Source organism: Heterodontus francisci, chromosome 24, assembly GCF_036365525.1.
Source record: "Heterodontus francisci isolate sHetFra1 chromosome 24, sHetFra1.hap1, whole genome shotgun sequence".
Classification (NCBI taxonomy): Eukaryota; Metazoa; Chordata; class Chondrichthyes; order Heterodontiformes; family Heterodontidae; genus Heterodontus; species Heterodontus francisci.
The window spans coordinates 45,084,122-45,098,418 of NC_090394.1; positions in this window are offsets into that span (position 1 = coordinate 45,084,122).

The following is a 14,297-nucleotide window of genomic DNA, read 5'->3' on the forward strand; positions in this document are numbered from 1 at the left end:
ACAGACACAGGGAGAACTTGCGAACTCCACACAGACAGTACCCAGAATTGAACCCGGGTTGCTGGAGCTGTGAGGCTGCGGTGCTAACCACTGCGCCACTGTGCCACTAGTTTTACAAAATAAACATTTACCATTGTGACAGGTACATAGTGGTTGTGAGGCCAGTGAAACAGTAAGCAACCAGGAATAATCCTGGTCCAGTAACACTGTCTGCAGTAAAAACCAGATATTGGAAGTTGAAGCACAAGAATTGGTCTTAGGTAGGAAAGATAAAAATCAACAGGGATCCCTGCTCTTGAGCCCTTTCTGATGATCTCCACTAGAAACGTCAGCCCCCATTTTAAACCAATGAATCACCAACTACAACGGAGTGTAAAATGGATGACAGACTCGAATATGCCTTGTTCTCGATGGGAGCAGCTGGGCAAAACGCTTGGAGAGCGATACAGAGAAATAGGATTATTACCTCGAATGGGAGAGAAGATGACCGAATGGGGGAATGGGTGAAGAAAAGCCGCTTGATCTGGTTGGGGTGGGGGGGGGGTGAAGAGGCACAATCTCTTGCGAAAGGGTGGGGGCTTGGATGGGGTACAGTGTGTGAAGGGGAGAGTTGGATGGGGTACAGTGTGTGAAGGGGGGAGTTGGATGGGGTACAGTGTGTATGAAAGGGTGGGGAGTTGGATGGGGTACAGTGCATGAAGGGGGATGTTTGAAGGGTGGGGAGTTGGATGGGGTACAGTGTATGAAGGGGAGAGTTGGATGGGATACAGTGTGTGAAGGGGGGAGTTGGATGGGGTACAGTGTGTATGAAAGGGTGGGGAGTTGGATAGGGTACAGTGCATGAAGGGGGAAGTTTGAAGGGTGGGGAATTGGATGGGGTACAGTGTGTGAATGGGGGAGTTGGATGGGGTACTGTGTGAAGAGGTGAGTTGAATGGGGTACAGTGTGTGAAGGGGGGGAGTTGGATGGGGTACTGTGTGAAGAGGTGAGTTGAATGGGGTACAGTGTGTGAAGGGGGGGAGTTGGATGGGATACATTGTGTAAAGGGGGAGTTGGATGGAGTACATGGTGTATAGTTGTGTGGGGTGTATAGTTGTGCGGGTGTATAGTCGAGCGGGTACAGAGTCGAGTAGGGTGTATAGTTGGGTGGGTGTATAGTCAGGTGGGTGTTAAGTGGGGCCGGTGTATAGTCGGGCAAGTGTACAATCGGGCGGGTGTACAGTTATGTGGGGTGTATAGTCAGGTGGGTGTATAGTCGTGTGTGGTGTACAGTCAGGCAGGTGTATAGTCCTGTGCGTGTATAGTCATGTCTGGTGTAAAGTCAGGCGGGTGTATAGTCGTGTGGGGTGTAGATTTATGTGGGGTGTATAGTCGAGCGTGTGTATAGTCATGTGGGGTGCATGGTAGGGTGGGTGTGGAGTTGTGTGGATCTATAGTCGGGCGGGTCTATAGTCGTGTGGGGTGTATTGTCATGTGAGGTGTATTGTCGGGCGGGTGTATAGTCGTATCGGGTGTATAGTCAGGTGGGTGCATAGGCGGGCAGGTGCACAGTCGGGAGCGTGCATAGTTGGGGTGTGCATAGTCGTATCGGGTGTGCAGTCCGGCTGTTGCATGTATGGTCGGAAGGGGGTCTAGTCAGCAGGGTGTTCCGTCAGGTGGGTGAACAGTCAGGCAGGTGTACAGTCGGGCGGGTGTACAGTCGGGCGGGTGTACAGTCGGACGGGTGTACAGTCCGGTGGGTGCATAGTCGGGTGGGTGTACAGTTGGGCGGGTGTACAGTTGGGTGGGTGCATAGTCGGGCGGGTGTACAGTCGGGCGGGTGTACAGTTGGCGGGTGTATAGTTGGGCAGATGTATCGTCAGGTGGGTGTACAGTCAGGTGGGTGTATAGCCGGGTGGGTGTATAGTCGGGTGGGTGTACAGTCAGGCGTGTGAACAGTTGGGCGGGTGTACTATCAGGCAGGTGTACAGTCGGGCGGGTGTATAGTCGGGCGGGGTGTATAGTCGGGTGGGGTGTATAGTCGGGTGGGTGTACAGTCAGGCGTGTGAACAGTTGGGCGGGTGTACTATCAGGCAGGTGTACAGTCGGGCGGGTGTATAGTCGGGCGGGTGTATAGTCGAGCGGGTGTATAGTCGGGCGGGGTGTATAGTCGGGCGGGGTGTATAGTCGGGCGGGGTGCACAGTCGGATGGGTGTATAGTCGGGCGGGGTGTATAGTCGGGCGGGGTGTATAGTCGGGCGGGGTGTACAGTCGGGCGGGGTGTACAGTCGGATGGGTGTATAGTCGGGCGGGGTGTATAGTCGGGCGGGGTGTACAGTCGGATGGGTGTATAGTCGGGCGGGGTGTATAGTCGGGCGGGGTGTATAGTCGGGCGGGGTGTATAGTCGTGCGGGGTGTATAGTCGGGCGGGGTGTATAGTCGGGCGGGGTGTATAGTCGGGTGGGTGTATAGTCGGGCGGGTGTACAGTCGGGTGGGTGTATAGTCAGGCGGGGTGTACAGTCGGGCGGGTGTATAGTCGGGCGGGTGTATAGTCGGGCGGGTGTATAGTCAGGCGGGATGTATAGTCGGGCGGGGTGTTTAGTCGGGCGGGGTGTTTAGTCAGGCGGGATGTATTTTTGTGTGGGGCGTATAGTCAGGCGGGTCTATAGTATTGTGGGGTGTATAGTCGGGCGGGTGTATAGTCGGGCGGGTGTATAGTCGGGCAGGATATATAATTGGGCGGGATGTATAGTCGGGTGGGATGTATAGTCGGGCGGGATGTATTGTTGTGTGGGGCGTATAGTCAGGCGGTTGTACAGTATTGTGGGGTGTATAGTCGGGCGGGTGTATAGTCGGGCGGGTGTATAGTATTGTGGAGTGTATAGTCGAGCGGGTGTATAGTCGTATGGGGTGTATAGTCAGACGGGTGTATAGTCGGGCGGGATATATAGTCGGGCAGGTTGTATAGTCGGGCGGGATGTATAGTCGTGTGGGGCGTATAGTCGTGTGGGGCGTATAGTCAGGCGGGTGTATAGTATTGTGGGGTGTATAGTCGGGCGGGTGTATAGTCGGGCGGGTGTATAGTTGGGCGGGTGTATAGTATTGTGGGGTGTATAGTCGGGCGGGTGTATAGTCGTGTGGGGTGTATAGTCGGACGGGTGTATAGTCGTGTGGGGTGTGTAGTCGGACGGGTGTATAGTCGTGTGGGGTGTATAGTCGGGCGGGTGTATAGTCAGGTGGGTGTATAGTCAGGTGGGTGTATAGTCGTGTGGGGTGTATAGTCGGGCGGGTGTATAGTCAGGTGGGTGTATAGTCGTGTGGGGTGTATAGTCGGGCGGGTGTATAGTCAGGTGGGTGTATAGTCAGGTGGGTGTATAGTCGTGTGGGGTGTATAGTCGGGCGGGTGTATAGTCAGGTGGGTGTATAGTCAGGTGGGTGTATAGTCAGGTGGGTGTATAGTCGTGTGGGGTGTATAGTTGGACGGATGTATAGTCGAGTAGGGTGTATAGTTGGGCGGGTGTATAGTCGGGCGGGATGTATAGTCGGGCGGGTGTATAGTCGAGTAGGGTGTATAGTTGGGCGGGTGTATAGTCGTGTGGGGTGTATAGTTGGGCGGGTGTATAGTCGGATGGGTGTATAGTCGGGCGGGATGTATAGTCGGGCGGGTGTATAGTCGAGTAGGGTGTATAGTTGGGCGGGTGTATAGTCGTGTGGGGTGTATAGTTGGGCGGGTGTATAGTTGGGCAGATGTATCGTCAGGTGGGTGTACAGTCAGGTGGGTGTATAGCCGGGTGGGTGTATAGTCGGGTGGGTGTACAGTCAGGCGTGTGAACAGTTGGGCGGGTGTACTATCAGGCAGGTGTACAGTCGGGCGGGTGTATAGTCGGGCGAGGTGTATAGTCGGGCGGGGTGTATAGTCGGGTGGGTGTACAGTCAGGCGTGTGAACAGTTGGGCGGGTGTACTATCAGGCAGGTGTACAGTCGGGCGGGTGTATAGTCGGGCGGGTGTATAGTCGAGCGGGTGTATAGTCGGGCGGGGTGTATAGTCGGGCGGGGTGTATAGTCATGCGGGGTGTATAGTCGGGCGGGGTGTACAGTCGGATGGGTGTATAGTCGGGCGGGGTGTATAGTCGGGCGGGGTGTATAGTCGGGCGGGGTGTACAGTCGGATGGGTGTATAGTCGGGCGGGGTGTATAGTCGGGCGGGGTGTACAGTCGGATGGGTGTATAGTCGGGCGGGGTGTATAGTCGGGCGGGGTGTACAGTCGGATGGGTGTATAGTCGGGCGGGGTGTATAGTCGGGCGGGGTGTATAGTCGTGCGGGGTGTATAGTCGGGCGGGGTGTATAGTCGGGCGGGGTGTATAGTCGGGTGGGTGTATAGTCGGGCGGGTGTACAGTCGGGTGGGTGTATAGTCGGGCGGGGTGTACAGTCGGGCGGGTGTATAGTTGGGCGGGTGTATAGTCGGGCGGGTGTATAGTCAGGCGGGATGTATAGTCGGGCGGGGTGTTTAGTCGGGCGGGGTGTTTAGTCAGGCGGGATGTATTGTTGTGTGGGGCGTATAGTCAGGCGGGTCTATAGTATTGTGGGGTGTATAGTCGGGCGGGTGTATAGTCGGGCGGGTGTATAGTCGGGCAGGATATATAATTGGGCGGGATGTATAGTCGGGTGGGATGTATAGTCGGGCGGGATGTATTGTTGTGTGGGGCGTATAGTCAGGCGGTTGTACAGTATTGTGGGGTGTATAGTCGGGCGGGTGTATAGTCGGGCGGGTGTATAGTATTGTGGAGTGTATAGTCGGGCGGGATATATAGTCGGGCAGGATGTATAGTCGGGCGGGATGTATAGTCGTGTGGGGCGTATAGTCAGACGGGTGTATAGTCGAGCGGGTGTATAGTCGTATGGGGTGTATAGTCAGACGGGTGTATAGTCGGGCGGGTGTATAGTATTGTGGGGTGTATAGTCGGGCGGGATATATAGTCGGGCAGGATGTATAGTCGGGCGGGATGTATAGTCGGGCGGGATGTATAGTCGTGTGGGGCGTATAGTCGTGTGGGGCGTATAGTCAGGCAGGTGTATAGTATTGTGGGGTGTATAGTCGAGCGGGTGTATAGTATTGTGGGGTGTATAGTCGAGCGGGTGTATAGTCGGGCGGGTGTATAGTTGGGCGGGTGTATAGTATTGTGGGGTGTATAGTCGGGCGGGTGTATAGTCGTGTGGGGTGTATAGTCGGACGGGTGTATAGTCGTGTGGGGTGTATAGTCGGACGGGTGTATAGTCGTGTGGGGTGTATAGTTGGGCGGGTGTATAGTCAGGTGGGTGTATAGTCGTGTGGGGTGTATAGTCGGGCGGGTGTATAGTCAGGTGGGTGTATAGTCAGGTGGGTGTATAGTCGTGTGGGGTGTATAGTCGGGCGGGTGTATAGTCAGGTGGGTGTATAGTCAGGTGGGTGTATAGTCGTGTGGGGTGTATAGTTGGACGGATGTATAGTCGAGTAGGGTGTATAGTTGGGCGGGTGTATAGTCGGGCGGGATGTATAGTCGGGCGGGTGTATAGTCGAGTAGGGTGTATAGTTGGGCGGGTGTATAGTCGTGTGGGGTGTATAGTTGGGCGGGTGTATAGTCGGGTGGGTGTATAGTCGGGTGGGATGTATAGTCGGGCGGGTGTATAGTCGAGTAGGGTGTATAGTTGGGCGGGTGTATAGTCGTGTGGGGTGTATAGTTGGGCGGGTGTATAGTCGGGCGGGTGTATAGTCGGGCGGGATGTATAGTCGGGCGGGATGTATGGTGCTGTGGAGTATTTCCATCATTTTCTGTTTATATTTCAGATTTCCAGCATCTGCAATAATTTGCCTTTGTATTAAGGTATTTCAAGACCTGGATATCTTAAATGTGTTAACACAGAAACTTTAGTACAGGAGGAGGATATTCAAGCCTTAAAAGACACTGAACTTAGGCTGCTTTTGGGCGCTGGAAAGAAAGAAAAACTTGCATTTAAAATCACGAGATATGGGAGCAGGAGTAGGCTATATAGCCCCTTGATCCTGCTCTGCCATTCAATAAGATAATGACTGATTTTTGACCTCAACACTTTCCCATTCTATCCCCACATTCCTCTATTCCCTTAATGCCCAACCTCAGCCTCGAATATACTCAATAACTAAGCATCCATAGCTCTCTGGGATAGAGAATTCCAAAGATTCACACCCCTCTAAGTGAAGAAATTTCTTGTCGTCTCAGTCCTAAATTGCCAACCCATTATCCTAAGACTATGATCCCTAGTTCTAAACGTATCAGCTAGGGCAAACAGTCTCTCAGCATTTACCCTATCAAACTTTCAAAGAATTTTATAAGTTTCAATGGGATCACCTCTCATTCTTCTGAACTTCAGAGAATGTAGGTCCATTCTAATCAATCTCTCCTCATAGGGCCACCACCTCATCCCAGGAATCAATGTAGTGAACCTTTGTTGCTCTTCCTCTAAGGCAAATATATCCTTCCTAAGTTGAGGAGGCCAAAACTGTACACGGTACTCCAGGTGTGATCTCACCAAAGCCCTATTTAATTGCAGTAAGACATCCTTATTATTATACTTCAACCCTCTTGCAATAAAGGCCAAAATACCATTTGCCTTCCAAATTGCTTGCGAAACCTACATGTTAATTTTCTGTGATTTGTGTACAAGGACCCTCAAAGCCCTCTGAACACCAACATTTACTAGTCTCTCACCTTTTGAAAATAATTCTGCTTTTCCATTCTTCCTACCAAAGTGGATAATTTCACACTTTCCCAGACTATACTCCAGATGCCATCTCCTTGCTCATTCACTTAACCAGTCTATATCCCTTTTCAGTCTTTTTGCGATCTCCTCTCAGCTTATTTTCCCACCTAGATTTGTATCGTCAGCAAACTTTTGACATATTACACACTATCCCCTCATCTAAGTCATTGATATAGATTGTAAATAACTGGGCCCACGCACTGATCATTGCGGCACTCCACCAGTTACACCATACCTTCCTGAAAATTACACATTTATTCCTACACTCTGTTTTCTGTCCATTAACCAATTCTCCATCCATGCTAATATATTACCCCCAATCCTATGATCCCTAATCATGTCTAACAACCTCTTGTGTGGCACCTTATCGAATGCCTTTTGAAAATCCAGATGTACTACATCCACTGGTTCCCCTTTATCTATCCTGCTAGTTACACACTCAAAAATTCTAATGGAACCATATTGACTGTGCCTAATCTTATTGTTATTTTCCAAGTGCCCTGTTACAATGTCCTCATTAATAGTTGATACAGTGCCTTCCGTGGCCTCAGGATGCTCCAAAGCGCTTTAAATACTTTTCTTGTAATGCAGTCACTGTTGTAATGTAGGAAATGTGGAACCCAATTTGTGCACAGCAAGGTTCCACAAATAGTAATGTGATAATGATCAGATAATCTGTTTTTTGTGATGTCATTGAGCATAAATATTGGCCAGGACACCGAGGACACCTGCTTTTCTGGGAAAATCATGGGATCCTTAATGTCCATGTGAGGGGGCAGATGGGGGCTTGGTTTAATGTCTCTTTTGAAAAACAACACCTCTAACAGTGCAGCACTCGCTCAGTATGGCCCTCTGACGATGGAGCACTCACTCAGCACTGCCTCACTGTAGCACTCTCTCAGTATTGCGCTCCAACAGTGCAGCACTCCCTCAGTGCCTGTCCAAGGTGACACCCAATTTACACAGTCGCATTTCCTGCTTTCTTCCCAAACCCTTTCACGTATCTTTTAAGAAAGTAATTATCGAGCACCTCAGAATGCTCTAATCAATTTAACATTGATCATCGCTTGTGGTAAAACATTCCACATTCCAATAACTTTGAGTAAAAAAGTTTCTTCACATTTGCCCCTTTAAGTAGCTGGTATCTTCAGCTCTTAGCCACTTCTCTATAATTTATACACCAAAGAATATTATCTATATCTTGTCTATTCCCTTTACCACTTTGATGATCTCTATCAAATGCTCAATCTCAGAGAATTCAGCCTTTGCTGGTCTCCTCTGTTCTTGTTATTCAGACCCTTCAAGCCTGCAACCTGGTTAACCAGTGTTGCGTTTTCTCTGGGACTATGTTATGTCTTCCATACTGAGAAGCTCAAACTGCCCACATTAATTAACAGTTGAAGCTAGCTGTTTTTATTAAATGGGATTCTGGGATTTGCACCTCTGTTTTGAGATCACATTCTGCAATTCCACCCATCTTCCCGTGAAAACTGAAATCAAGTGACCTTGGTAATTAAGAATGGTTGTGCTTTAATTCTTAGAGTCATAGAATCATACAGCACAGAAACAGGCCCTTCGGCCCATCGTATCTGTGCCGGCCATCAAGCATCTATCTATTTTAATCCCATTTTCCAGCACTTGGCCCATAGCCTTGTATGCTATGGCATTTCAAGTGCTCATCTAAATACTTCTTAAATGTTGTGAGGGTTCCTGCCTCTACCACCCCTTCAGGCAGTGTGTTCCAGATTCCAACCACCCTCTGGGTGAAAATTTCTTTCTCAAATCCCCTCTAAACCTCCTACCCCTTACCTTAAATCTATGTCCCCTGATTATTGATACCTCCGCTAAGGGAAAAAGTTTCTCCCTATCTAACCTATCAATGCCCCTCATAATTTTGCATACCTCAATCAGATCCCCCCTCAGCCTTCCCTACTCTAAGGAAAACAACCCTAGCCTATCCAGTCTCTCTTCATAACTGAAATCTCCAGCCCAGGCAACATCCTAGTGAATCTCCTCTGTACCCTCTCCAGTGCAATCACATCCTTCCTATAGTGTGGAGACCAGAACTGTACACCGTACTCTAGCTGTGGCCTAACTAGTGTTCTATACTGCTCCATCATAACCTCCCTGCTCTTATATTCTATGCCTCGGCTAATAAAGGCAAGTATCCCATATGCCTTCCCAACCACCTTATCTACCTGTGCTGCTGCCTTCAGTGATCTATGGACAAGTACACCAAGGTCCCTCTGACCCTCTGTGCATGCCAAGAATATATTTAGTCTTCCAAGTTATTGAATTTGGCAGCCTGCTAATTTCATGTGATGAGCCTCATAGCACCATTTTATTCAAGAGGATTTGTCAAAGCACTCCCAATATAAATGCACTTCTGCTTTGATTCTACACTGGAAAGCATAAATACAAATGAAGCACTTCATCACACTAATAGTTCTGCTCTGATTAAATCACTGCCACATAAGAATTGGACAATAATGCACAAGTACTGAATATAGAAAGGATTTACCTTATTAAACCAAGGCATTCCTTTTCCATTATCATAATCCTCTTCCCATTCATGGGAATGCATTTCCTTCGGAATAGGGCTTGGCACTAGAGGACCAGCTGTATTCTCCTGCCTGTAGACTGAGAGTTTTGTAACCTTTTGCACTGGTGAATGTTGAAACCCCTTCCTTGCTGAGTAAGAGCCAGCTATCCTCCCTGAATCACTTTGAGACCAATGGTATTTTGAGTGATGGCGACGAGGAGGAGGTGAAGCTCGATAGCGTACTGAATGAACACGAGGTAGCACAACTGCGTACCTTCCCATTGCACTTTCTTCATCTTCAGGTTGTTCCATTGGCTTTGAATGTTCCCCAGACAACTTTGGTGAGATAGGTCTCTGAAGCTGTAACCCAGGAGGCTGATTAGAAGTTTGAGTTTCAGCTGGTGCATAGTTCTGCACCTTAAATAGTCTCCTTCCAGATTGTGGACTTTGACGTCCCATAGTTTCGCTGACCTCTTCTTCAGATAGTTGTAGGACAGGTGACTGTTCTGTCCTGTGGCCAAAATGTTTAAACAAGGGCTTTGGTGAGGGTGGCCTTCGAATTTGTACTTCAGTATTCTTACGATCAAGTAATTTCATCTGTGGACTTGCTGAAAGTGAATGCAAAGGGCCAATGGGTGTCCCAGCCTGTTTCACTGAAGGCTGTGGGGAGGATGTATTTGGGGATCCGCTTACACTCATTGGCTTTCTCCCTGATCTTATTGATGGCTGTGGTGAAGTTTGCCTTAGTGATCCGGGAGAACTTTTCTGCCTTACTGATGATTGAGGTGAAGGAGGATATTGTTGTTCACCACTCTTAGGCTGTCTAAAATGTTTTAAGAATGATTTCCCAGAAGTTGACTTTGTGGTGTCTGCTTGTGGCGTTTTACGGCCAAACAATTTGAATTTTGGTTTTGGAAAAGATGCCAATGGGGAGCTCATCTGTTCCATTGGAGGCCCATTCTGCCTGAAAGAAGGTTGTTGGTACAGTGAACTTTGGAACACTTTGACATTCGCTAACTGTCCTGGCTTTTTAAATGATGATTTTGGGGAAGGTGATCTGCTATGTTGACCTGTTTCAATATCTTGCTTCATTGATTGTCTTGGAGAGGGTAGCCATCGAGATTCTCTAACCATAGGGTGACCCAAACTTTTTAAATATGGGTTTGCAGGGCCAGGCTGTGAAGGTGGTGATGGTAGTGTCAGGGGTTCCTTTGTATCTGAAGAAGAACTTAATACTGATCTGGGGCCCATAGGGAGACAAGCACGTTTCATAAAAGGACTTTGAAGAAAGGGCTTTGGTGCTTGTTGAGTGGGCAACTTCCGGGATATTCTAACACTTACAGCATTACGTGCATGTTTTAGTGATGCTTGAGGGGACGATGGTCTTTGAGTCTCCATTGTATCTAAGGAAGGTCTGTGCGGCCTCACTGGTTGTTGTGAAGAATTTTGCCTGGATTGGTCAGTTACTGCAGGATGACCAAACCGTTTTAAAAAAGAATTTCCAGAAGTTGTTTTGAGAGACTCTGGTGGTCCTCTTTTAGAACCAAAGTGTTTGAAATTTGATGTATCAGGGCACGGATTACTACCTTGCATAAGACTCTGTTGGGAAACTGATTGTTTACGGAAAAGTGTATTGTGACTTTCTCTTATGCTTTGTGATAGTCTTGGTGACAATGGTCTTCTAACTGATGGTCTTGGTGACGATGGTCTTTGGGGCTCATTTTTAGGCTGGCCAATCCGTCTTAGAAATGGATTGCCAGAGGCTGGTTTGGGGACAGTTGTTTCTGATGCCTTAATGCCAAACATTCCTGGTGCTCGCTTTGAAAAGAGTTGCCTTTGCTTTACGGATGGATGTGGTGAAGGTGGTTTTTTGAATTGTTCACCAGGCACCATTTTTAAAGGTGACTGTGAAGAAGACAATTGCCCATGTTGCCTTAATGATGACTGAGGTGAAGGAGGCCTTTGTGGTGCACTATTAGAAGGTTGACCAAAGTGTTTAAATGGTTTTGGGGAGATTGGCCTTGGTTTTTCAGAAATTGCTGCTTTATGACTAGACATCTTGAATGGTGAGCGAGGTGGAGGTGGGCTATGTTGTCTTAATGTTGATGGTGGTGAAGGTGGTCTTTGTGAATCCCTTTTCATAGAGCTGCCAAAGGTTTGTAAAGGTAGTTGATAGGAGGACAGTGGGCTATTTTGCCTTAGTGAAGCTTTTGGTGAAGGATGATTTCGAAATTCTACAGGTGCAGGGGGGCTAAAGTGTTTAAACAAATTAGGATAAACTGTGTTTGGGGCTAGTGCTGCTGGTGTTTCATTTTGGCCAAACATCCTAACAGGTAACTGGGGAAATCTACCTAAATGTCCAACTGACAGCTGTGGAGATGGTGGTGGCTTAAAGCGCCTATGAGATGGCTGGGGTGAGGATGATCTTTGTTCTCTCCTTCCCACTGGACTGCCAGGTGATGGTTGAGGGGATAAAAGTAAACTAACTCGCCTTAATGGTTGTGGTGAGCTTCGTTTTATGTGGCTTTTAGGGGATGGAGACCTTTGGGTTTCAGGTGCTTTCAGACCAAATGGCTTTTGTGATAACTTTGGACTTAGTTTACCAGTGAGGCTGCCAAGCCGTCTGATAGATGGTTGTGGAGAACGTAGATAACTTCTTGGTTTAACAGATAACTGTGGTGATGGTGGCCTGTCAAAATGTCTTATTGATGGTTGGGGTGAAAGTGGGGGGCTGTCATATTGCATTCCAGGTGGCTGTTTTGGGGACTCCATAGGTATTGGGCTTCTAAAACGTCTTGATGATGGTCTTGGGAAAGTTCTGTTTTGGAATCCTATGGGTTGGCCAAATTGTCTGATGGGTGACTGTGGGGATGGTGGAATATTATGGCCATATTGCTGCAAAAATGGACTTGAAGAAGCTGAGCTGGATTCTTCTGCGTTCTCTGCATGCCATGCGGAAGAATGATCCTGGAATCCATCCTCCTCCGATGGATAATCAAAATTTGTTGATACTGAATATGGAGATGGCAGTCTTGGGACTTCAAGTTTTTCACGTCCAAATAGTTTAACTTGTGGCCTTGGAAAAAGTCTAAACTGTCTGGGCAAAGAAAATGGTGGAGATGGTAACTGAAAGCTCATTGCAGTGTTTTGTTGGTTAATCCACGGAGAGCTGTAAGCTTGAAAATTAGACTCACTGTCCATTTCTTCTTGCTCTTCAATATCACTCATTGGATAGCCAAATTGATTGTAAGATGATTCCAGATATGGTGACCCCTCATTCTCACTATAATTGAACCCATATTCAAAATGTTGCGATGAATATGGATCATCTGAATAAGGACCAAACTCTTCTGCATAAGGGGATTCATAGTAATCCATTCCATCATCATAATACATATACTGGTCTGGTGAAGTATATTGAGTAGGTATATCATATTCCATTTCATTTTCATAGCAATCATGCTGTTCATATGGCACATAGCCATTAGAAGAATCATAATAGTCCATTTCATCGTCATGATAGCCATATTGGTCTGGATATCCATAGGGTGAATCATAATATTCTGTTTCACCTTCATAATAATCATACTGTTCTTCTGATGGTATAATGTGATTATCATAATATTCCATTTCATCTTCATAATACCCATACTCTTCAGGATAATCATAGCCAGTACGTGTATCATAATATTCTTCTCCCTCATAGTAATTGCCATACTGCTCAGTAGGTGTATCATAGTATTCTATTTCATCATCATAGTAATCATACTGTTGGAACGATCCCGGTGAGGGAAATGGTCCTTGATTCCATGAGTGTTGTGGTGACATCCTTTGGTAGGTCCTTCCTCTACCATCATATCCATTACTGTAACCTCTACCATCATATCTATTACTGTAACCATATTGCTCCGGGCTCCATGCACGTGGTTCCCTGAAGTTTTTCATCATGTTTGCTCTGTGTCGGAGGATTTCATCTCCAGATGGGAATGGTAACTTTTGGGCCCCAATTTTAGAAAACCAAGCTGTTGATCCAACTCCTTTCACTGAACCCATCATTGGCATTCTATACTTAGCCTTTCTGGACAAAAATTTCCTAGTGAGCCAGTTGGAAGCAGTGGCCATCCGACCTAGGAGCTGAGCGCTGGGTCTAAATTTGGCATCTGTATTTTTCCTCTTGGTTAGAAAGCCAAACAGTTTTCCTAAGCCTTTTTTTCCTGCTGCCTTTTCGGGTTTCTCAGTTGATCCAGCTTTATCTCCCAACCGGATCAATAGGAATGATGCCTTTCTTGGGCCTCCAGGAGCTGCTTCAGCCTGTTTCTTTTTAGTACTTGATTTAAACCCCAGCATGAGCTTCGAAGTATTCTTCAGGGCTCCAACCGACTGCTTCTTGGCTTTTACAGCTGGAATTTTTTTTTTTCCAAAGCCCATAAACATCTTTGAGGTACTTTTTAAATTATGTTTGTTTGAACTTTTTGGTTTAAATCTGGGTTTACCAAATCCAATGAAAAGCCTGGAAGCATTCTTCATACCTTTTATAGACTTTTTCTGGCCAGCCTTTTCCATCTTTCCTTGGAATGCTTTTAAGCCCACAGCCTTTGATGCTCCCTTTAAATGAGCCTTTATGTCATCTTTCTTTTTCATCCTTTTTGCTTTTCCATCTCCTGCCAGTCCCATTACAACTTTTGAAGCCCCCTTCAGATGAAGGTCTTTCTTGGCTTGCTTTTTCTCTTTTTTGCCAAAGCCTGTCACAGCTTTGGAAGCTCCTTTCAATTTTATTTGCTTACCAGGATTCTCTTCCTCTTCATCCTCTTCATCCTCATTTTCATTGTCTTCTGTCTCTTCTGTCTCAGACTGTACTTTCTTTCCTTTTCGAGCATCATGTTTTATGCCTCCCACTGCCTTAGAAGCATCTTTCAAGGCTGCAAACCTTTTCCCTTTCGGTGTTGGCATATCACTATCGCTATCTACCTCACTTTCTTCTTCATTTATTTCACTCA